The following is a 23,431-nucleotide window of genomic DNA, read 5'->3' as shown; positions in this document are numbered from 1 at the left end:
CACACACACACACACACACACACACACACACACACCAAGAGACCATAATGGAACTGAGCAATTAAGTGTAGGCTAAAATAGCCTTTTCAATATCTGAGTTCAGCTTTTTAAAATAGACTTTTACCTCATCACAGCTAATCCTCCCATAAACACCAATATTATAGCAGCAAAAAGTGTCCGAGAAATGAAGGCAGAATTAGACTCATTTTAGTCAGTGCACCCCTCCCTGCCTTTCAAATTCTACAGAGTATGAAAGCAATGAGTCTGGGACTCTGCTCTGGACCAACCTGCCGTTGAGAAAGTATTAGTGAAGTTGCTCTGTCTCCCCACAGAATCCAAAAGAAGCTTCCGAGGAAACAGTTTGAAGTGTTTGCTCCTTACCTATGAAAGCTGTGTGTCAGCCCACCCAGGCCAGCCGTGCTGAATCACAAGAGGAAAGAGACACCATGGATGAGGTAAGAAGCCCCAGAGGCTGGAGCAGTGGGCTTGGAAAGCCTTGAACTTACTCTGCGGTGCTGGGAAGGTCCTTCCCACTGTCTTCTGATGGCTTCAACTTCAGTCTAGAAAATGAAAGGACCACCTAGAAGTTACCTGCGATCCAGGCTGCTCCGACAGTGAGCTAATGAGATGACACAGACCACCAGTCCTCTGGAGCAGCACACTGTTTTCCAAGGTCCTTTCTCAGAAAAGCACAGGTGGGACCCTCCTCATAGGCAAGAGGGGAGGCACGAAGGCGGGTGTGCCATGTGTAACCTCTGGCCACACCATCCTCCTCAAAAGATACTGCAACACCTTTCTCTTCTATCCTTATTAGTGCCTAGGAAGAGTCTGGACACACACATTCCCATGATCTTTCTTCACACCTCCTCACCCTCCATGATGAGATCTCCCTGATTTCTGTACTCATCTCAACTCTGGCCTTTAGCTACTGACCCAGACATCTGGGTGAACTTCCACAGGCATAACAACTTGGCTTAGCAATAATACGCTCACAGTCTATGTTCCCTACATTCTCGTGTTTAGTACATTTAAGACCCCTGCATCCACTTGATTACATCAGGCAGGAACTATCTATAATCTACTACATTCTCAGCATAATCTCTGGGCTTTCCCTCCATACCGCTGCTCTGAATCCTCTTCTCCCTCTGTACATTTTCTTAGGAGCCACACTAACAGCACTATTTCCCAGCTTCTCCCATGAGCTACTGTAGGCTTCTCCGATCAGTCACCAGTTTCTGAGCACATCTTGGGAGACAGGTGATATGCAAAATGATGGTTGGTGCATTAAACCCCCTACATTTCTAGTTTCAATCCAAGAGCAGATATACTGTGTGTGTGTGTGTGTGTGTGTGTGTGTGTGTGTGTGTGTGTATGTCTGGTGTGTGTCTGTGTGTGTGTGTATGTCTGGTGTGTGTCTGTGTGTATGTGTGTGTGTCTGTGTGTAAAGGTGGACCTCAGTATGACATTCCCTAGGTTCCATCTACCTTGTTATATGAGACAGAGTCTCTGACCTGGAGCTTGCCAATAGTTTGGGTTGGCTGGCCAGCCTGCCCCAGAGTCCACCCATCTTTGCCTCATAGTGGGGTCACAAGCATGTATCACCCCATCTGTCTTCTTCAACCGGGATGTGAGGATCAGACCTATGTCTTCATGCTTTATTGAGGGCTACCCATGCCTCCCTCCCTCCGCTCCCACACCCCCACCCTCATCAATCTTTTCTTGAAGTTTCTAGCTTTCTGTCAGGAGGTAAAACATGAGCTACGCAGTAAAGGTACAGGGAACGATAGTAACATAGGAAAGGGTCCATGAGATCCCAAACTTTACATAAGTATCTAAACATTATCTACAGTCCCAGAAACATTAGAGCTCTGTTGGGTTTGAAGAACATAGAATGCCCCGAAGTACCAACATCTCACTTGAGAATGCAGAATCGAAAAAGGGTTGTGTCTTTGTCCCTGAAAGGAATAATCACATTGATTAAAAATCCTCTTGCCCACAAACAAAACTAATATTTGGAGGTAAAAGTCCTGGCTTGAGCCCTAAGCTCAAGCTTTGCAGACAGGCAGCCCAAGCCTAGGAGATGAAAGGGGGTTAGGAGCGGAGCTGACGGCTCAGACCCCAGGACACAAGCAGGGTCAGGAATCAGCATGGCCCAACAATGGCTATTTCAGCACAAATGCCCCAAGATATTCTGGTGTCCTAAAAGCCCATGAACTTGGTTCAAAGCTTCCTTCCAAACTTCCGACCCAGAGGAGCTCATGCGAATATGGGCCTGGCACAGATTTCTGCCCCCTTGCTGCTCTTTCTCTGTGCTTTCTTTGCCAACGGCACCCAATCCCCTCTGCATGTAAAGGTCTAACCTGGCAGCCAAAACACCCTCAAAGACCCCTACTCCCACCCTAGCCCGAGGCAGAATTAGCAATCTTGCTTGCTATGATTTTGAAGAGGCTGCGACCTATTCATTTGCAGTGAGATCTTCATTCCAGTTAACACCCTGTCTGCACCGGAGCATCACGCCATGGGTCCAGACAGACAAGCGTGCGTTACTGGCTTGCTCTGAAATGGATCAGAAATACTAGCTACGAAGCCACTGAAAATAAAGGCAATGGCATTCACTAGCAACAGACTCAATAGTCACTGTTAAGAATGGGTGGAAAAAGCCAGACTTTTAATCGCAGCACTGGGGAGACAGAGGCAGGAGGATCTCTGAGTTGGAGGTTAGTCTAATTTACAGAGTGAGTTCCTGGACAGCCAGGTTACACACACGCATGCATGCACACATGCACGCACGCACCACACGCTCACACCACCACCACCACCAACAACAAAATCAAACTCTGAGAAGGTAGGGGAGTAAAGGGAGCTCAGACCAAACAAACAAACATCCTAAAATAAAGAGGACAGTCATTTTCTGGAAACACTGCGAGTTTTGGCGACCATGGGGGCATCATTCTACTCTAGATTCTTGGTTTTCCTTGTCCAAAAAAGGAAATTGTTCCCTTTCAGTTTTGACACACATAAAGAGAATGTTGGTAAAGGATGTCTAAGGTTGCCTTTGGACCCCTGCTCATCCCCAAAGCAAACGCGAGTTGTGTGTGCTCCCTGCTTTGCATCTGTAGAGCTGCAGCCACAGGGAGGGCAAGTCCTCTTCCTTTTAGTAAAAGCTGCAGCAGCTGCTTTCGCAGAGGGAAAAAAGCCGACGCAGACCACCGCCAGGGGAAGGCGGGCGCTGAACGGCTGCACCGGGCTCATTCACAGGGCTATTAATCATACAAGAGCCCATTTATGACAAACATAGGTCACTCCCTTTGCATGACAAGGCGGAGGGGTCCACAGAGGCCCATTATCCTCCCCCAAAACAGAGCATTGTGGGCGACGTGGGAGAAGCCATGTGCTCACACACAAACGGACATTGTAAGGCTGTTTGCACAACCCCGTCCTGCTCCTCGCGGATTTCCTGCCAAGGAGACATTTAGATCTCACAGAGTCCGCACAGCAGACATTGGCTCATTCAACATGGCTTCAGGCAGTGAGCCCCAAAAACCCGGTGCACGGTTCCCTCTGCTGGCCGTATCTGGAACTGCAGGCCAGGGATGATAAGACTGTTGTACCTGGAGGATGCCCAGGACCTCAGGCTCTTTTTGCGTTTGCTGTAAAAGTGGGGTGGGCAGGACCTTTGGGAAATAGGAACCCTTCAATTGCAACCGATACTAGCTCCAGCACTTTTGACAAGTCATATAACCCTTCAAGTATTGTTTTATAACCTGAATTCAAGCCACTCATGCCATTCATTTAGCTGTTCTGAGATCAAATACTAAAGATAGAGTGCCTGCCTGACACTTGGTGAGGGTCATACAAAGGGCCTTCTCTGCTTGCCTTCAGTAGGAAGGGAATGGTCACATTATTCATATGGAGTCAGAAGAGGAAAATACGACATCTACTGGCAATGTCATTATCTTTTGATCAGAACGGGGTCCTCAATTCCTGGAGTCTGGATTTCTTACACTGTTGTCACCTCTATGGTAGACATGGCATCACTGTGTGTTATGTGTCAGGGTGGACAGTTCTGTACATGCCCCTGGACACACTGCTTCACCAAGCATTGGTGATGCCCCACCTTGGAGTAGAATTCGGATTCAGAAAGGCTCCGCATGAAGTAGCAGAGCAGCCTTTTACTAGTTTGACAGTCTTAATCAGTGCATTTCATTAACATTCACGTAACCTTTTCTGGTCTGTACTTCACTCTGAGTAACTTATGACTTCAACTGATGCCAAGCCCATGAGTGGCTGTTGCCATAACTGGCATCTCCCTTAAGACTGACTAGTCTGAATTCTGTCCTGACTAATGGGGGTGGTGTCTCTATACAGTTGGTTATCTATGAAGACACTAAATGAGATCTCCAAGTACAGGTGCTGATGACACCCCAGTTTGTAACTCACTGTGTCTTCATCCCCTAAAGTCTACACAATGAGGTGATGCTTAGATTCTCATAGGGAACCTAAACTTAACTCGTCCATAAATATAAGGCTTGGTTTCTCACCTCGGAATTAGCCCTTGCAGTCTTTAGTAGCTCAGTAGATGGCAACTGAGTGATCTTCCAGATGCTCTGTACAAGGGGCTGATGCTGACTTGACTTTGATGAGCCAATAGATCCCATAGATCACATACCCTGCACCTAAGCCAACAGATCCCATAGATCCCACATACTAAACCTAAGTCAACAGAACCATGGATCCCATACCCTACACCCAAGCCAACAGGTCATATAGATCCAAAACCCCACACCCAAGCAGACAGATCACATAGATCCTATACCCCACACCCAAGCCAACAGATCCCATAACTCTATTTTTGAGACAGGTCATGAGTTCAATTCTTTCTCCCTATTACCAGTGTCTCACACTATCCTAGTCAGGGTTTCTGTGCTGTGACAAAACACTATGATCAAAAAAGCAAGCTGGGGAGGAAAGAGTTTATTCACCTTACATTTTGCCTCACAATTCATCATCATCAATGGAAGGAAACCAGGACAGGAAGTCAAGCAGGGCAGGAACCTGGAAGCAAGGGCTGATGAGGAGGCCATGGAGCAGGGCTGCTAATTGTCTTGTTCCACATGGCTTTCTCAGCTGGCTTTCTTATAGAACCTAGGACCACCAGCCCAGGCAGGTCACTGTCCACGATGGACTGGACCCTCCCCTATGGATCACTAATTGAGAAAATTCCCTCCATCTGGATCTCATGGAGGCACTCCCTCAACTGAGGTGTCTTCTTCTCGATGACTCCAGCTTGTGATAAGTAGATACACAAAATCAGCCAGAACACAGACCAAGCTGGAATCCACCATTCCTGGCCAGAGCATCGTGGGAGTCTTCCTGCACAGGACTCCAAGCCCTATTCTTGCCCATTCCCAACCACTCAGTGACCTGTCCATCTAGCTACTATAGCCTTGTGCTTAAAGTTACCCCCAGTCACCCCTCAGCTTAAATCTTTTCAGTGACCCCCACTTCACTACTGTGAAGTACTGTGACTGCCACAGTCAGCAGCAAGGTCCTATGTCATCTGCTCGCTGGCTCAGGCTTCACTACTCTGCTTTGGCTACCTTGGCCTTGTCACGGTGCTCATTCAAGGTTATCACCCACCTCTAGCTCTTTCTCATCCTTGTTAGTCCTTCTGTCTCAAATGCTTTTCTCCAGGTCTCTGTTCAGTTAGCTTTTCTGTGGTGTCTAGCCTATCATGTCCACAATAGTACTTTGCCACACACCACCACTGGAACTCTATTTTTGTATCTATCTCTCCTAATTCATATGTCCTTAAATATCCCAAATGGAATATCTATCTGTGTGTATGCATCTATCTATCTGTCTCTCTGTGTATGTATGCATGTATGTATGTATGTATATATACACACACATACTACACACCTCCTGTATTTCTCTCTCTCTCTCCTTCTCTCTCTCTCTCTCTCTCTCTCTCTCTCTCTCTCATATCAAAGCAAGTTTCTGGTACTATGTCTGGAGGCCCTCAAGTGTGGTCCAAACATCAGGTCTCTATCTTTACTCCATCTGTGCCCTACATTTCCACTGACAAGACCAGGATGGTACTGGGAAGTTTTGGCAGTCAGAACACATGGCTCATGTGTATTGAGTTATAGCCAAGAAAACATGAAACTGAATATGTATTCTTACATAGGGATCTGGTTAGCAATCCCAGTCCCATGCACTGTGTGCATTCTCAGATCGACACCGTGCTGAATAATTCATGGACATTGTCAAATTGCACCCACAGGGCTACCTGTAAGAAGACAGATGTAAGTTGAGTAGCTTGTAGTTATGGCCTGCAACTGGCAGAACCAGGATTTGAGCACAGGGTATCCCAGAAAACTCACACTTTAAACCACTGTGTTAACCCACTCGTCTGATACTCCAGAACTATTACTCAATGTTTGGAGGAACAGAAAATAGCTTAACACATGGCTTGTGGCTTCTGGCAAGGGAAGGGAGAGTGACATTGCAGAAGCCACACCCAGGAAGCCATAAAACAGCTTGTGCATTCAACTGTACGATACTGGGTATGATTTATTTTTTAAAAAAAATTATGTAAGTGGCACTGACCAAGCTTTCTGGCTGCCAGACTAGGATGTGGGCTTCAGAAAAGTAACAGGAGGCTCATTTGGAGAGGAAAGTCATCCCAGGTAGAGAAAGGGAAGGGCATGCTGTATTCATGAGGGCAGCACATCATCATAAGGTCTGTTCTTGTGTAGCAAAGGAAAGAGGTCAGGAGAGCTGGCTAGGAACTGGGTGTATAGCTAGCCTGCATACCAACAAGCAGGGCAGAAATGTGGCTCGGGCCTTTGGTGCAAGATATCCGTGGCTACACTTATGCTAAGTCAGAGCGTTAAACTGGATCAAAAATCTCACGTCAGGTATCTACTGGCCAAGTTGATGTTTGAGAAGGTCATGATCTTGCACTGAATCTCCATCTTGATCATCTATAACCCAGTAGCTGCATGGCCACAGAAACACTTCCCTGTTCCAATGGTCTAGATCTTACCCACCCAGCGTGCCCAAATTCCCAACGTAATTGAAACAGCATAAGGCCAAACCAGCAGATATGTTAATCAGAGAAGGGTCACCACTCAGGCATAAGAAGTGAGCTGAGGGGCAGCGGCAGCCCTGCAGAGCACCAGGAGGTCTATTCCCTGCAGCCCGGTGCATTTTAAATTCCTCAAAAAGAACAGTAGTGATAGAGCCACATCCCTCATGTAGGACGAGGTACCTAGATAGGGTACAAAGCATGAACAAGGTGCAGAGAGCTTATTTCTAGGAGGGAGACATACAGAAACTACACAGAATGGAAAGACCCACAGAGAAGTCACTCTCCATCCCTTCTGTACACCCAAGTCATCACACATCATGAAGGGTATCAATATGCTAACTACAAATCATTTTTATGTATTTCCATAAAGCAGGCTCCACTACCGGGACTGCCGAGCTTCATCTAAAGGCTAAGACAATGCTTCTCTAACTCAAACACTTTCCCTCTGGGATGCTCGAAGTAATTGAGGACATGCCACATTTGCAGCCCCAGGAACTCAAATGATGTCTCCCTGTTTTATAATAGTAGTAAATTGTAACAGAAAGGCACTAAGTCAAGAGTGTTTTACAAGTATCGAAGCGGTGATATGCACAGCACTCTTAATAGTGACCCAGAGGCCTTCGGAACTACTTACGTTGCCCAGGGGATGGCAGCATCTACTTGGAAGAAGTTGTAATCTTTGCCACAATGTCTAGAAATTATAAGTGTAATTGAAATTTTGGTCTACTCATGTTTTAGCTTATATTTAACTCCACCCAGCTCTCACTTCCACTCACCCCAACCTCACCCTTGCCTTTTGTCTTAATGATAGGGCTAGCCTCCTCCTCTTCCTCCCCTCACCCCCACATGTGTCTGGTGAGCTGCTTGAGCTCTGGCTCCCGTTCCGAGAGAGTAAGTGGAAAGTCAAAAGTCTAAGTCCATGCACACCAGCCCTACACACAGAGTAGAACAAGTGAATGTTTCACAGATGACGAGGACACTGTCCCACCTCAGCAGGACACACACTTCTGGCTGTGTTGTGAGAAGGCATCAGGCTGACACACAGGTGGTACTTACTGCCTGCGTCTTCAGGTAGGTGGGCATTGCTCACAGTTCTCTTCCAGGTAAGGACACATACTCCTCAGAGATGACAGTGAGTGCCCTGCTACTGAAATCCTAGAGATCCATAGGCCCTTCTCCTTGCTACTTCCTCCCAGACCTCCACCAAAGTCAAGTGTGCCTGACCAGCACCGTGCCCGATGTGAAGAGCATTGTACAAAGCATCTCACTTAACTCTTTCATAACCCTAAACTCAAGTGGGTATGTTTAAACTTCAGTTTATTTTTTTTTTTACTTATTCACTTTACATCCCACTTTGTCCCCTCCCAGTCACCCCCTCCCACAGTCCTTCCTCCCCACCCCCTCCCTTCTCCTCTGAGCAAGTGAAGACCCCCACTGGGTACCCCCTTACCCTGATACATCAAGTCTCTGTGAGCCGAGGTGCTTCTTCTCCCACTGAGGCCAGACAAGGCAGCCCAGCTAGAAGAACTATCCCATGTACAGGCAACAGCTTTTGGGATAGCCCCTGCTCCAGTTGTTCAGGGTGCACATGATGACCAAGCTGCATACCTTCTACGTATGTATGGGGAAGCCTAGGTCCAGCCAGAATATGCCCTTTGGCTGGTGGTTCAGTCTCTGAGAGCCTCAAGGGTCCAGGTTAGTTGACTCAATTGGTCTTTTGTGGACCCAGCTACACTCCTCCTAGGCATCTACCCCAAAGATGCTCCAACATCCCACAAAGACATATGCTCAGCTGAGTGCATATCAGTGTTACTCATAATAGCCAGAAACTAGAAACAACCTATATGTCCCTCAGCTTAAGAATGGATAAAGAAAATGTGATACACCTACACAAAGAGGTACTATTCAACTATTAAAAACAAAGACATCATAAATTTCACTAACAAATGGCTAGAACGTGAGGATATCATCCTGAGTGAGATTACCTAGTCCCCAAAGGACATGTATGGTATGTACTCACTTAGAAGTAGATATTAACCATAAAATACAAGATATCCATGGTACACTTCACATACCCAAAGAAGCTAAACCAGAAGGAAGGCCCAAGAGAGGATGCTTGAATATCATTTAGAAGGGAGAATAAAATAGTCATAAAAGGCAGATGAAGGGAACTGGGTGAGAGAGAAGGGATGGAGAAGAGAATGGAGGGGTTCAGAATCAAGTGTGGGGAGGGACAGGGAAGATGCCCAGAGGTCGTGAGAATGAATGGAGATCTGCAACTGACAGAGATGGGGAGTTGGGAGGCATCTCCAGGATGAGACAGATACCTGGGAAAAGGGAGGTGCCCAAGAATCAATGGGTGTGACTCACAACATTTGGGATACAGAACCTGAAGAGACCACCTCCTATAGCCAGGCAGGAACTCCAGTGGAGTGATAGGGACACCAACCTATCCACAAAACTTCCGGCCCCAAATTAATCCTGTCTGCAAGAAATGCAGGGATGGGGGATGGAGCAGAAACTGAAGGAAAGGCCAACCAAAAACTGGCCCAACTTGAGAACCCATTCCAAGGGCAAGCACCAGTCCCTGACACTATTAATGATAATGTGATGCTTGCAGACAGGGGTCTAGCATGGATGTCTTCTGAGAAGCTCCACCCAGCAGCTGACTCAGACAGATGCAGACACCCACAGATAAACAGTGGATGGATCTTTTGGGAGAATGGGAGGCAAGATTGTGGGTCTAGTATAATCTTGAGTTCTTATACTAGATATTTCTGTTAGAGTGAGTGACGCGTTTGCAATTAAGCACTTCCTCCACTAGAGGGCACTATTGTCTCATGTGAAAAAGGACAGTTCAGTTTTGTGAACAAAATCAGTTTGCAAAGAGAACAAAGCAGGAACCACTTAAAAACCTGCATAATCATTCCAAATAATATATAGTTCAGGAGTAAAGTTTTTGGACTCAAAGCTATAACACCCAATACTTAACATGGACACTCAATTCCTGCTCATATGTAATTTCAGAATTATGAGTCTTAAAGTCTAGTTTGCCAGAAATGGAGTCACGATTTTGGAGAAGAGAAAAATGAATAGATTTAGTCATTTGGCCCAGTAAACTACCCTACCCTGCCTCCTTGATGAATTTTTAAAATCATATTTCCAATGAGGAAAACGTCTGCCTTCTGGCTGACCTGACTTCAGTTGGGAAGCGCGGGTGTTCCAAAGGTCATGCATGGTATGTAATACAGAGAATCAGAACAGCATGTCTCCACAGCTCAGGAATATTGGGATCTAATAATGATGGAGAGACGGTCTAGTGGGTAAGAGCTCTTGGTATGCAAACATGGGGACCTGAGTTTGAATCCCTAGCACCACAGAAAGGCCAGTGTGGTCATCAAAGCCTGTGACCTCCGTTGGCTGAGTGGAGCAGACCACAGGCGTGTTAGCTGAGGAGACTACCTGCAAAATAGCTCCCAGTTCAGGAAGAGACCTTGTCTCATGAAGTAAGGTCAAGAGTAATGAGACATGGCATGGAACTATCCTCCTCTGTCCTCAGCATAGGCACCTGAGCACTCCCTGCCCCTCCCCCACATGTAAACATTCATCCGTGTAAGACATGCATGCCACATATATAATACACATAAACACAATACTGATCCTGGAAAAAATCTGCTTGAAATGCCATCAGAAGGAGAGATTTTTTTTCCCATTTATAGTCTATTCTAGACCTGAGTGGAGAGAAGACCAGTAGCTTCTACAATAGATGCCTCTGCAGGAAGCTCTTCCATACACAAGAGAAGCAACACAGTCCCCAAGGAACTCTCCTGTTTAGATGAATGAAGCAAGACCATGACGGTACCCAACAAACAACCCCTTAAAGTTTATCTCCGGATTTCTCTTGGGGCCCAGCCCAGCAGCTATTGAGGACTTCCTGGCCATACTCCCTCTTCTCCCCAGCTGCTAGCCTTCCCTTGGTGGTGTCTGCGGGCCACGCTGAGCACTCGGGCAGTCTGAATGTTTTGCCTTCCACTCTCTGTGGGGCCTGCAGGCTGCACGATCTGCTGGAATGCTGTTGGGGCTATTCTTTAATTTCACTGGAAGATAGTGATTCAAGCTCGTAGTATGGAGCAGGCCCTGGGAGCATTCTTTCTGAGAGTCTGGCTCAGCGGAGCATCCTTGTAACCAGAGTTCTGGGGCAAAAGCTCTGGTTTCAGCCCAAGCTATACTCAGCCAGTGACTCTGATTCCTCTATGAGAGACAGATAGGAGCTTCAGGTCTAATTAGAGAAAGAACTAGAGTAGTGGTAAGAAATATGCATAGGCTCATCACACCCACTGCAGCTTCTGCTTCTGTCCTGTAAGGTGAGGGACCTATAATCACTGTCGTCACACAACAGGGCCAATTGGGTTCTCATAACAGGGTCTTCTCTAAAGTGTAGCCCTCCAAAACCTGGGGTTGGGGGGGGATCTGTCATGCAATGGGGCACCTTGCTGATTCCTGTGGGCACTTTCTCACTTTGTGTCATTTTTAGATAGAGTCTCACTTACAGGCCAATCTGGCCTCAGAGTCTCTGCACTTCTTTGCCAAGATTGACTGTAGGTGTGAGCCACTTTACCTGTCAGTCAAAGTGGTTTTCAGGGGTTTGTGTCTTAGTTACTTTTCTTTTTGTTTGTTTGTTTTTTTAAGATTTATTTATTTTTATTTATCTGAGTACACTGTAGTTGTCTTCAGACACACATCACAAGGGTTGTGATTACAGATGGTTGTGATCTACCATGTGGTTGCTGGGAATTGAACTCAGGACCTCTGGCAGAGCAGTTGGTGCTCTTAACCACTGAGCCATCTCTCCAGCCCTTGGTTACTTTTCTATTGCTGTGCTAAAACACCATGACTGAGGCTTTTTATAAAAGAAAGTGTTTAACTGGGAATGCTGTGGACATTTGTAACCTCAAAGCCTACCCTAGCGACACACCCTCTATTGCTTCCCAAACAGTTCCACCAACTGGGACCAAGAAGTCAGCTGTAAGAGTCTATGAGGCTTACCCTCATCCAATCTAACACAGACTATTTCAACCTCAGGTTACTTGGTTCTCAGTGGAGGATGCAAAGCAATGGACAGGACAACGGAGGACAGACACATGCCTGTCACCCCATGACTTAGGAGACCAGCCAGGGCTACCACATTTGATTGACCCTGTGCCCTCAGAAACAAACAAACCAACCAACAAACAAAAAGCAAAAGAAATAAATCAATCTGCTCAATGCAATATCTGTCAAATACCTCTACCACATAGCCAACGGCAAGGGCCACAGCTCTCTTCCTAGCTACCTTTACCTGAACGCTAGTGGGATGCAGATCTCTTCTCTGGCTCTTTATAATTCCTCTGAAAAGTAGATTTTAAAAATCATCTTGCATGTGTATGTATGTATGTGTTCATGTATGTACAAGTGTGTGTGTGTGTGTGTGTGTGTGTGTGTGTGTGTGTATGTGTGTGTATGTAGGCTCGAGGACACTATATGGTGTATCTCCAGGAGTGCCATTCTAGTCTACCAATAGGCTAGAATGGTTGGCTGTTGAGCCCCAAGGACTTTCCTGTCTCTGCCTCCCTTGGATTACAAGCTTACATTACCAAACTCAAAATTTCCACCTGGATTTCAAGCTCAGGTCCTTATGCTTACAACAGGTTTTTCTTGCCCATAAAGAATTCTAGAACAGGAGACTTCACTGTACTTCATTTCTAGTCATGAAATACAAAACATTTTTTTCCTCAGAGTTTTCTGGATCCTTGATGCTGTAAGCCTCATGGAGCAGCCTTGGTACCCACTCACGGATTCATCACATCTGCAGACCTGCAAGCCCTGCCTCTGTATTAATGTTCCCTGGGTGCTTCAAGGTTGGAGACCATGGCACCCCACCCAGGACTTGAAATTCCACTATCCAATTACTTTTTTTAACCTTGTCTACAGTCTGTGCCTTGGGCTGCCTTGCCACACACACCATTGCATTCTTTGAGCCCAAGAATGCATGGCTGTAGTCAGAACCCTTTCCATTATCAACACTGCTGACTCTTCCATCTACATTCACACACACACACACACACACACACACACACACACACACACACACACATCAGATAGAAGTGGTACCCGGTGATCTCCTATACCCTCTACATAGTATACTTTTATGAGATTCCAAGGCAAACCTCTCTACATAAATCTTTGTTATCGAAGGAAACCCAGGCTTGACAACACAGGCTGGCTCGGTGACACAGACTTGTCATCCCATCACTTAAAGGCAGACACAAAAAAAGATCAAGTTTGGGGCCAGCCAGGGAGGGCTACCAAGTTTGACCCTGTGGCCTCAGGAAAAAAAAAGCCAAAGAAAAAAGTCAATTCGTTCAATGCAATACTTTGAAAAAGTTAAGAAAGCAGAAAAGAACCGGTCCATTGTGTGAAGCAGTTATTTCATCCAGTCCTAGCATTTTATACTCACTCACTGCCCAGGCAGCTGGGGACAATCTGAACAGAGACCAGTGGCCCAGCCCCTGGAACCTGGCCCGGCTAGGAGCTAGTAAACTGCCCCCAGTAGGCAACATCTTCCTCCCCCTCTGGGCCCAGCACGTTGGCATGGTGATGTCTGCGACAGTCTTCACTTGATTCATCTCTTCCCGTTCCTTCTATTATCACTGTGTGAGATCTTGCCCCAGTAGGACAGAGAAATCCTGAGGGTAAGATCTGATGTCATGAAGAGAACAGGCAAGTCTTTGTTGAGCTCTTCAAGGGTCCAGGCCAGCCGGGCTCAGGCTGCGTAGGGATGGGGAGTCTGCTGGGCCAGTTCAGGAGCCTTGTGCTGTGGCTAATTCCCTCCTGCTGGGACACCCCCCACCCCCTTCACATGCTACATCCTCCTCCTCCTGTGAAGAGGGATTACAGCCAGGGCTTCAAATAAAAATGACTGTCCCACTGGCTGCAAAAAATATCTCCACAGAATAGTTCCCCTCCTGGCTGATCTTTCCCACTCACAATTGCACCTTAGGCTAGGTTCACCTCAGCCCACCCCTTCCATCCACCACTCCCTCAGCGTACTGATTTTGTCCTGACCCTCAAGTTCCATGCTCCTCTGAGAACTCCCTTGTTCAAGAATGCTCCTGCCTCTGGTGGCCTAACACCCTCCCTTGGTTGATGCCACAGGCAGGCTACGGATACCTGACAGGGCTTGCTCATCATTTCCCTGTTGCTGTTCATTTCCTTGTGTTCATTCCCTAGGACTTCAATATTCTATACACGGGAGCTGCTGAATGGGCAGGCATTCAAAAGCTGAATGGCTCTGCAGCCCAGAAGCCTACTTCTAGAAGGAAATCCCAGAGGCTTTAGGTCAAAACCCAAAGAACAAGCACTGAGTTCTTACTGTAATCCACTCGGAGCATGCATTAACCCATTCAGGGACAGGAACCTTCACATGCACGCACATGTGGCTGTTTTCTCATTTTATTTCTGTAGATGCTCGGAATTCAAAAGCTTGGAGAATATACCTATGAATGCCCCTCGAAATGCTACATTATATATGAATTATGTAATGGCTGCTATTTGAACCAATACCATCCATCCCCTAAGGTGTATACCATTTGTAGTATGGGAATCCTGGGAAGTAGGTGTAAGTGACTCTGCTAACGTCATCAAGTTTACAGGCTGTCTGTATCCCATGTATCTGCAAACACAGAGAGATGGTAGGCTGCCATGCCTTTGCTTCCTTGAGTAGAATGCTCACAAGGGGTTCCGGTGAGAGGCAATGGCGGTCAAGCAAGTGTCCTTAGTTGAAATACAGCTGGAGCCATTCTATGTGGCATCTGCTAGCTTGCACCCACTCCCAACCCCGGAATGTTTTCCAACATTTACAAGTTAGCTAATATCTCCATCTCAGGGACAGAGAATTGGCATCTTAGAATTGGCTCAAAAGACAGGCTGCCTCAGCCTCAGGGCTTACCAAAACCCCCTGATATGCTTCTACTAGTTCCTAACCAAGAGGAGGAGACACAAACATTGAGCCTCAGTGTGTCCAGGGGCCCAAAAGACAGGGGGCTGAATGGGGACTGCAGCTAAACTGCAGGCTCCCTGTGGCAGTACCCCTTCCACCCCACATTGGGTTTCTCTTCTTCCTGTGTCCTGTAATACTGAGAAGTGCCACAAGGAGGCAGCACCATTGGAGGGAGAAAAAAACAAACAAAAAAACCCTTTGTTGCTGAGTCATCCAGAAAGGGTTACTTAAGGTGTGCTATTTGGGGTGGATTTGGGGGGAGATTAAAGGAGCATATGGCAGGGCTGATCAGGAGAAGGTTGTGAGGGAACCTGCCTAAGTAATGGGGGTGGGGGGCGGAGGGGCGGAGTCATGGTGAGTCCCTACTCTAGGGGTCTCCCTACGTCTCTATTGAAACACCCGAGGAGAATGCTGGCCCCTCCTTTTTCCCTTTCAGTCTTTCCTAGCATCCTCTCAAGTCCTTTTGTTAAAGGGAGACCTCACTGCCCATGAAGAAGTAGGTGATAGAAAGTTTGGTCTGAATTCTCTTGAGAGGAGAGAACTCACAAAGCCACACATCCATGAGCAACCTCAGCCCACCAGGACAACTTGGATGCCTAGAAGCAAGAGCCAGGTATGCTCTTGTTGCAGGGAGGGAAATGAGTCTTCAAGAAATTGCATCAGAGCACCAACACATACAAACTTCAGAGCCTCACTGTCGAGCCATTCCTGGCCATGAGAACTGAAGCCTGGCTGGGTTCAGCATGAGTCTACAGGCATAGAAGGCTGCATGGCATCGGGAGCTAGATCCAGCCTTCTCGTAATGAGTTCCCTGGAAGCTGTGGGCAGAGACCTGCACGGCAAGGTGATGCATTCAGAGTGTTTCCAGATCTGAGTCTCGTCTGCCATCACTCTCTGCAGTTCTGCCTTTGAGAACATTAGGTAAGGCATGCCCAAGGACACAAAAAGACCTCATCTGACTAGAAACTCTGACTGTTTATAGAAGGCATGGCATACTGTGGAAGAGAGCGTGATTCCAGGGTTGGGATGTTGACTTCCTAAGAGCTGTAGAACCTTGGGTGAGCTATGTCACCAGTCTGCGCTTCAGTTTCTTCGAGACCCAACCTACTGCTCTCTCTTAGTGTAAAAATAGCATGCAGGGTACTGACCTTGTCGCATCTAAAGAAGCATGTAGGTGGTAAGGTTAGTTCTCACCCACTTATTTGTCTTCCTACCAGCACAGGCAATGGAAAGTTGATTTAACCAGGCTCTGTGCTAGGTTCTTGAATAAATTTAATACAATGTATGTAAACACACATATACACCCATATACAACATGTATATAGAATGTACATGCACAAACCAATCTCGTATATGCATACATGTATATCGACGTACATGTCACTTTCTGTCTCATCTGTCCTCTCTCTGTCTCTCTGTCTCTCTCTGTCTCCCTCCCTCCCTCCCTCCCTCTCTCTCTCCCCCCCTCCTCTGCCTCCCTCTTCTAAAGAAAGAGAGAAGGGTTGGTTTGCACACTCTCAAAGCAGCAGCAGATCCCTCTCTGGGATGCTGCATTTTACCACTAGGGACCTACAGTACAACCTGGAAAACAGAGATGGACATCATTGCTGCTGCTGCTACTTCTGATGCTTCTTTCTCCTCCCCCTCCTCCTCCCCTTCTCCCTCCCCTCCTCATCCCTCTCCTCTTCCTCCCTCTCATCCTCTCTCCTCCTCCTTCCCCCTCCTTCTCCTAATCCACTTTCTCTTTCTTTTCTTGGTGCCTCTTATCTCATTACGCTCACAGATTTCTCCATGGGGTCAGAGAGGAGATCAAGGCAAATTAGTCAATTTGCTGCTTGTTAGTCATGGTTGGGAACAGGTGGGAGGATGAGGAGGCAGCTCCTAATGGATTTTTAAAAAGCGAGTTGAGGCATGATCTTCGCATGACAAGTTCTCTCCACTCCTGTCTTGGAGACTTAAGCACTGGTCCCTATTTATAGACAGTGTTTCTGTACCAGGCGTACTTCTCTCCCAACTCCTAACTCCTACTCATTTTTCAATGCCCAGCTCATGTGGACCCCATGAAGACCTTCTCCGATATCTATGGAAACAGACAGCATGCTTCTCAGCCTGTCTATACCACTCTGTCCACGTCAGGGTTCCTATCTATGAGCTGCTTCTCTGACTATTGGCGCCCTTGTCTCTGTCGCATAATTGCCAACTCGTTGAATATGCCCTGTTATTCACAGGCCAACCTCAGTGCCTGGCTGAGGGGGGAAGGCACATAGTGTATTTTTCACAAATGCAAAGTTTATAAAGAGAAATTTCTGTTTTGGTGTCAGTGGATAGAGGGTTAAGAGATGGAAATCATGCATTTATTTTCCATCTGAAGAAAAAAATGTAAAGGACCTGAATTCTATCATCTCTGCCTCTATAACAATAGTTTGAATGTTAGCCAGGTAGCCTAAGTATTAGAAAGAAGGCTTCAGCTCCATCTATCTCTCACAGCAACCAGTGCGCCAAGACAGTACTCTACTGCTGTGCTCCCGACTCACTGGGTAGTGGAAAGGGCCCTCATATCCATCACCCACCATGAAGCAAGCCTCTGTACAATGTGAGAATCCCCTTTAGAGCTCAGAAGACTGGGTCTTCCAGGAAGAAAAAGGTAGTCAAAGGAATAAGTGGGAGGGGGCAAAGGAAATCAAGTCCTTTTTTTTTCCTGAAACCCCAATCCTATCAGGCCATATAGTTTACGTGACTATGTGTGGTTTTGTGCATTTGGTTACACATATATATTTCTGTGCATGTACTGTCTGTGTGTAGGTTCAGGTATTTGGATGCATATATATTTGTGTGTGTACCTATGCAGGTAAAAGGGCATGTATGTGTAGGGTGTGCATATTCATGTGTATTTTGATGCACGTGTGTGTGTGTGTGTGTGTGTGTGTGTGTGTGTGTGTGTATGTGTGTAGGACACAGGTTTCTACTAGCTAAGAACTTACCCCCTAATTTTCTGTGTTTACCCCTGTCTTGGAACACACCAAGTAGGCTAGGCTTCCTGGCCAGCAAGCCCTATGGATGTTCTGTCTGTGATCCAGCAGTATTGGGATTTTAAGAGTGGGTCACCACACCTGGATCTGTTTCCCATGGGTTCTCGATATCAAATTCAGGTCCTTGTATTTGCATGACCAGCACCTTGGCAACCGGGTTACACCTCCCCAGCCCTGGCAATTCATTTTTGTTTAATATCTCTCAAGAGCACTGCACAGTTCTCACATAAGTTCAACCCACCTGGCTTGGCCTACAAAGTCCTATTCTGACGACAGCTCTGCATCTGTAGAGGGCTCTCAAACTCCAGCTGCAGTCACTAGGAAAGCAGCGTCTACACCAGAGCCAAGGCCCTGCTTTTGCTCCTAGACATTCATCCATCTTTCCAAGAAGATGTGGCCTCCCTGCTTTTTACCTGTAGATTTCCTCAAGAAGTCCGGCAAGAAAAACACCCCCAGGGAACGTCTCCACTCTGGCCTTTGAATGCACTGGATCCGAATCAGTGGCCTTTCCTTGGGTTCCCCAACACTTTTTTGGCCTTACTGCTGGTAACTTATGTGTTGCACACTACAGGGCCTGGGAAGCTCACAAACAAGCAGGGCGTGGGCACAGACTCTAATCAGCACTTCTGCCGAGGACTGAGTGTAGGTGCTGACTGAGAAGAACATCCAAACATTTATGGAATGAACTGATCTCCCCTCCGCTTGGAGGCACGTCCTGGCAAAGCCTATTATGTAAATGAGCTCCAGAAGCACTGGTAGAAATGATCTTAAGGTGGATCTGGGAGGGCAAAAAAAAAAAAATGCAATTTTAGCAAATTGGTTCTACACTGATCAAACTAGGGTAACTCTTCGCCTCGATCTAACCTACTGAAGAACTTCTCCACAGAGCTGTGAAGAGCACAAGGAAGACTCCTAAGGCCAGGGCCGAGCCTCATTCATCTCCAGTCTTAGGAGTCGGAGCCCAGAAAAAGGCTTGCTGAATGGATGACTAATACTCCATTAGGTAAGAGCACTTATCTTTGCATCTATTTAGGGATGAGGCTTTGACACGTACTGGGGAAGAGGGGAATGGTGAAGGCAGAGTTAGCCAGAACATCAACACTGCAGTCCTGACAGTGGCCTTCAAGGATCCTCATTACTTGCCCACACTTCCCTGGCTTCACCTCCTTCCACTCTGCCTGCATTCCTCTGCTTCAACCCCCACTAGCTACTTTTAGCTCCAGAAAGGCCAAGCACAATCCCCGGAGCCTTTGTCTCAGCAATTCCTTCTCACCTCATTATCCCTCATCTTCCAATCCTGCTGAGATAACTCTTTATCAGGAAGGAGTCTCCAGCCCAACCCTTGTAGCAATACCTGTTCGAGGACAGCCTGACCCCTCTGGCTCAGCTTTATTTAGCTATTTTTGTTTGCTCTAGTTTCCCTCCCCCCCACCCCCCCCACCCCCGTTGTGCTGAATGAGCCTTCTATAAAACTTGTACACATGCTAATCATTCCTGATCCCTGGCCTTACTCAGATGTCAATTCCCTGCAAATAGGAACTTTTGTTTTCATTCTGCACTTTTATCCTTAGCACTAAGAAACACCTGCCACATGCCACATAACACATGCTCTACAAATATTTGCTGAATGAATGGATGGCTGGGGGTGGTGTGTGTGGCAAATGCCCCTAACAGCTAACAGCCAGGGAAGAACTTCTGGAGGATCTGTAGTTGGAACTGAACTTTCTGGCCGGGTCCCAAATCAGAACACCTGCCCCAAATCACATGGTCCTACCTCTGGACCATAGGCATATGCTGATCTGAAGGAAAGAGATTTCTGGAAGGGAGAGAGTTTATCATTGGTAGGTCAGGGAACTAAGGATATGGTTAAGGGGTTGGGAGAAGGGTGGGCCTTGAAGTTGCATATGGCAGCGCAGACAGAAAGCTTTCCAAATGGCTAGTCTGGTGAGGATGCCCTTGCCCAAGCCAAAGAGAAGCTTTGAAATACAAAGCCTGATGACAGCCTCTCCTTCTTTAACTGCCGGGGACTGACTGATGTTGGGAACAGCATCTGCGCACAGATTATAGGCACACAGTTCACAGAACCCATTATGGGGCTAGAGCTGTGATTAAGTAGCTGTGCAAAAGTTGGGTGGAGAAAGGATCTAACCTTTGTTGTAGTTCACTGGAAGTAAGAAACTACGTCAATGGATCATGGCCTTCAGCCCTCACCAGCAGCTTCTGACACAATCACTGTCTCCTTACTACAGGCAGAGACACAGGCTCAGCAACTTAGCGGTGTTTTAAGCAAAGCCACTGGGTCAACACACAGAGCTGAGTACACACTAGGCTCATTCTTAGTCACAGCTCACAGCACTCTTCTCGTTCTTTGGGATGGTCCCACCGCTCAGGGAGCACTGTAGAGAAAAAAGACAACAGGAGGAAAGGAAGGCAGGGGGCCCTGAGGCTAGGCTATTTAGCCAAGAACCAACAAGATACAAGGGGGGAGCTGAAGATTCTGGGACCTGATAATGGGTCACCTTAGTGGTCACCTGACTCGGCTCTGTCCTGTCTTAGGCTCATGAACTCCTAATTTTAGCTTTCAAGGAATCTGAAGATCGTTTTTTTGTGAAAAAGAGTTTCGACACAGAGGGTACAGACAGGCAATGCCTTCCAGTGTAATAATGTTGCCCTCATCTTCCCTGACCTTATGCTGTGTCCCAGGCCCACCTAAGAAAGGTGTGCTAATAAGTTAAGAGTTCTGGAAGCTTAAACCCATAGATCTTTAGTCAACTGGGGAGGCTTGTCAGCCCACATCATATGCAAATTCACTGAAGAAATTCAAATAGACTATGTACTACTCATAGGAAGATGAAAACTGTCCAATATTGGTGGGACTAAGTAAGGGGTAGGGGTGTAAGAGAAACACATATCTTGTCAGGAAAGGTGCAATGAGAAAGTCACACGCACTACAGCCTGTGTAGTACAAGTGCCCTTGTGTCTCAACTCACTAAGCCAATAAAAGTAGAAAGGGCTTCAACTGTGCTTCATCTTAAATGCGTTATACAAGGGGAAGTAACTAAAACTTCGACTCTACTATCCTCCTTTCCTGTGCATCATGCTAATCTCCTGCTTCACGCCTACATATTCCAGACACCCAGAGAGGTGCACAAACCACTGAAGATACAGCTAAAAATGCCCAGAGGCCTCAGACCACTTCCTAATCACAGCTTCCTCAGAATACACGTCCCTTTATTTATGTCCCTTCTCATTTGGTTTTTCTTGAGACATGGTGTTAGGAGCCCACAGCTTCTAATCAAAGATGACACATTGAACTTTGTACTTCCAAGTGTCACACATACATGCACATTACACACTTCCCACTGAAATGCTAGTTACCACTCTCAGACATCCTTAAACACAGCAGTTCATTACCTGGAAATAATCTCCAGTGGTTGTGTGTCACCAATCCAGACTGAAGGGACAAACCAGCAGAGTAGCTATGAGGCCACAGGAAGGAGCCCTCCAAATCAAGTCTATGGTCCCCGAGGGTCTCTGTCCTTATGGGAGTGGTACTCTGTGGAAATCAAATCAATCAAGGTTTTGTTACTATGACAAGGCAGTTTCCAGGCATTCTCCCATCACAATGCAGTTTTTAAGCCAAGCACAGAAAATCCCAGACTCAGGAATGGAGGATGTTAAAAGACACCTACGAGATTAAATGTGCCCAATTCATTCACTCTGTAGTTGGGGAAACTAAGGCTCAAAGAAGTAAATGGCAATCTTTCAGAATCATCAACTTGGGAGTCAGATCCAGAATGGGAATTCTGACTCTTTGGCAACTGGAACTTTTAAATGCAGCCTCATGGTCACACTGAAGAGTGTGGCTGCTGGCTCTGAATGGGAAGGCTTTTACTATCTGTGTGTGTGCATACATATGGGGACACCTGTGTGCACAGGTGTGTGTGTATACATGTTTGTGGAGGCCCGAGGTTGACACTGGGCGTCTTCTTCAGTCAGTCTGCCCCTTAGATACTGAGGCAGGGTTTGTCACTGACCCTACAGCTCCCATAGTTGGCTAGTCTACCTAGTCAGCTTGCCCTGGGAATCCCCTGTGTCTACCTCCTGAGTGCCAGGATTAAAGAGGTCACAATTCTTGGACAGCAGAATATGCATACTGGAGATCAGAACATAGGTCCTCACACTGGCGCAGCAAGCACTTTACATATTGAGGCATGTCTCAGCTCCCCTTTAAAAACAGATTTCACACAGAGAGGCGATGCTTTCCACAGGCTTCTGTTTTTGTAGCTTTTACGGTTTTACCAATGAAGAAACTAAATTGGTAAAAACAGTCCACTGTGGCTATGTGGCTGGGATGGTGTCCATGCCTCTATTGTAAAAATATTGTCACGAAAGACTGTGAGCCAGGGACACCGCAGTAGGTGGCCTCTGCTATTTTAGTGGCAACAATTCTCTCTCTCTTTCTCTTTCTTTCTCTCTCTCTCTCTCTCTCTCTCTCCCTCTATGTCTGTCTCTGTCTTTGTCTCTCTCTCTGTCCCTCTCTTCCTCCCTATCTTGCAGAGAAATAGGATAAGATATGGACATTTTCCTTGAGTATGAGTACCAATTCTTAAAAGGATTTTCTGACCCCCCTGGGTATTTGGTCAGCCAGTCTTCTACACAGAAAATGAACTGAAAGAAGCAACGCAAGTATCTAGCATCTAACATTTACCAACCAGATCCTATCTGGCAGGCATACCATGTGAATTCTATACAGATGTTTCCCCAACTTGGCTTAAAACTGTACTAACTAGGTACTATTAACTCCATTTGTCCAAGCAACCAAAATCATGAACTTTTTACTGCTATGTTTGTTTGCTGAGGCATAAAGAAAGTGCACTGTGGAACAAGTGATGAGTCCAACCGACACAATGCTTCCTTGAACAAACACACATACACACGCATACACACATACATATACACACATGCATACACACACATACACACGTATACATACACACATACACACATGCACACACACATATACATATATAATACACACACATGCAGGCACACATACATTCACACATATACATACACACATACACATACACACACATGCACATATACATACACATACACACACATGCACACACATACACACAATAAACATACATACACACATGCAGGCATACATACATTCACACATATACATACACACATACATACACACATGCATACACACATATATACACACATGCATAGACACATACACACATGCATACACAT

General features: G+C 46.5%; 1 protein-coding gene across 3 annotated transcripts in view; it reads right to left on the bottom strand.

Moving 5' to 3' along the window:
• Fam49a (family with sequence similarity 49 member A) overlaps window positions 1–23,431 on the bottom strand; it is a 109,123-nt gene that overhangs the window by 44,202 nt on the left and 41,490 nt on the right. The window contains exons 2-3 of one of the 3 annotated variants that reach the window (XM_031357447.1): window positions 21,578–21,719; window positions 507–560 (exon numbers count right to left, since the gene is read on the bottom strand). The exons of 1 other annotated variant lie outside the window; for it this stretch is intronic. The gene's annotated coding sequence lies outside the window, so the exon portion shown is untranslated. The remainder of the gene's footprint in view (window positions 1–506; window positions 561–21,577; window positions 21,720–23,431) is intronic. One more of the 3 variants, XM_031357446.1, reaches the window with a different exon arrangement.

Source organism: Mastomys coucha, unplaced genomic scaffold, assembly GCF_008632895.1.
Source record: "Mastomys coucha isolate ucsf_1 unplaced genomic scaffold, UCSF_Mcou_1 pScaffold6, whole genome shotgun sequence".
Taxonomy (NCBI): domain Eukaryota; kingdom Metazoa; phylum Chordata; class Mammalia; order Rodentia; family Muridae; genus Mastomys; species Mastomys coucha.
Note: the sequence above shows the minus strand (reverse complement) of the source record. Positions and strands in the feature narration are given on the sequence as shown.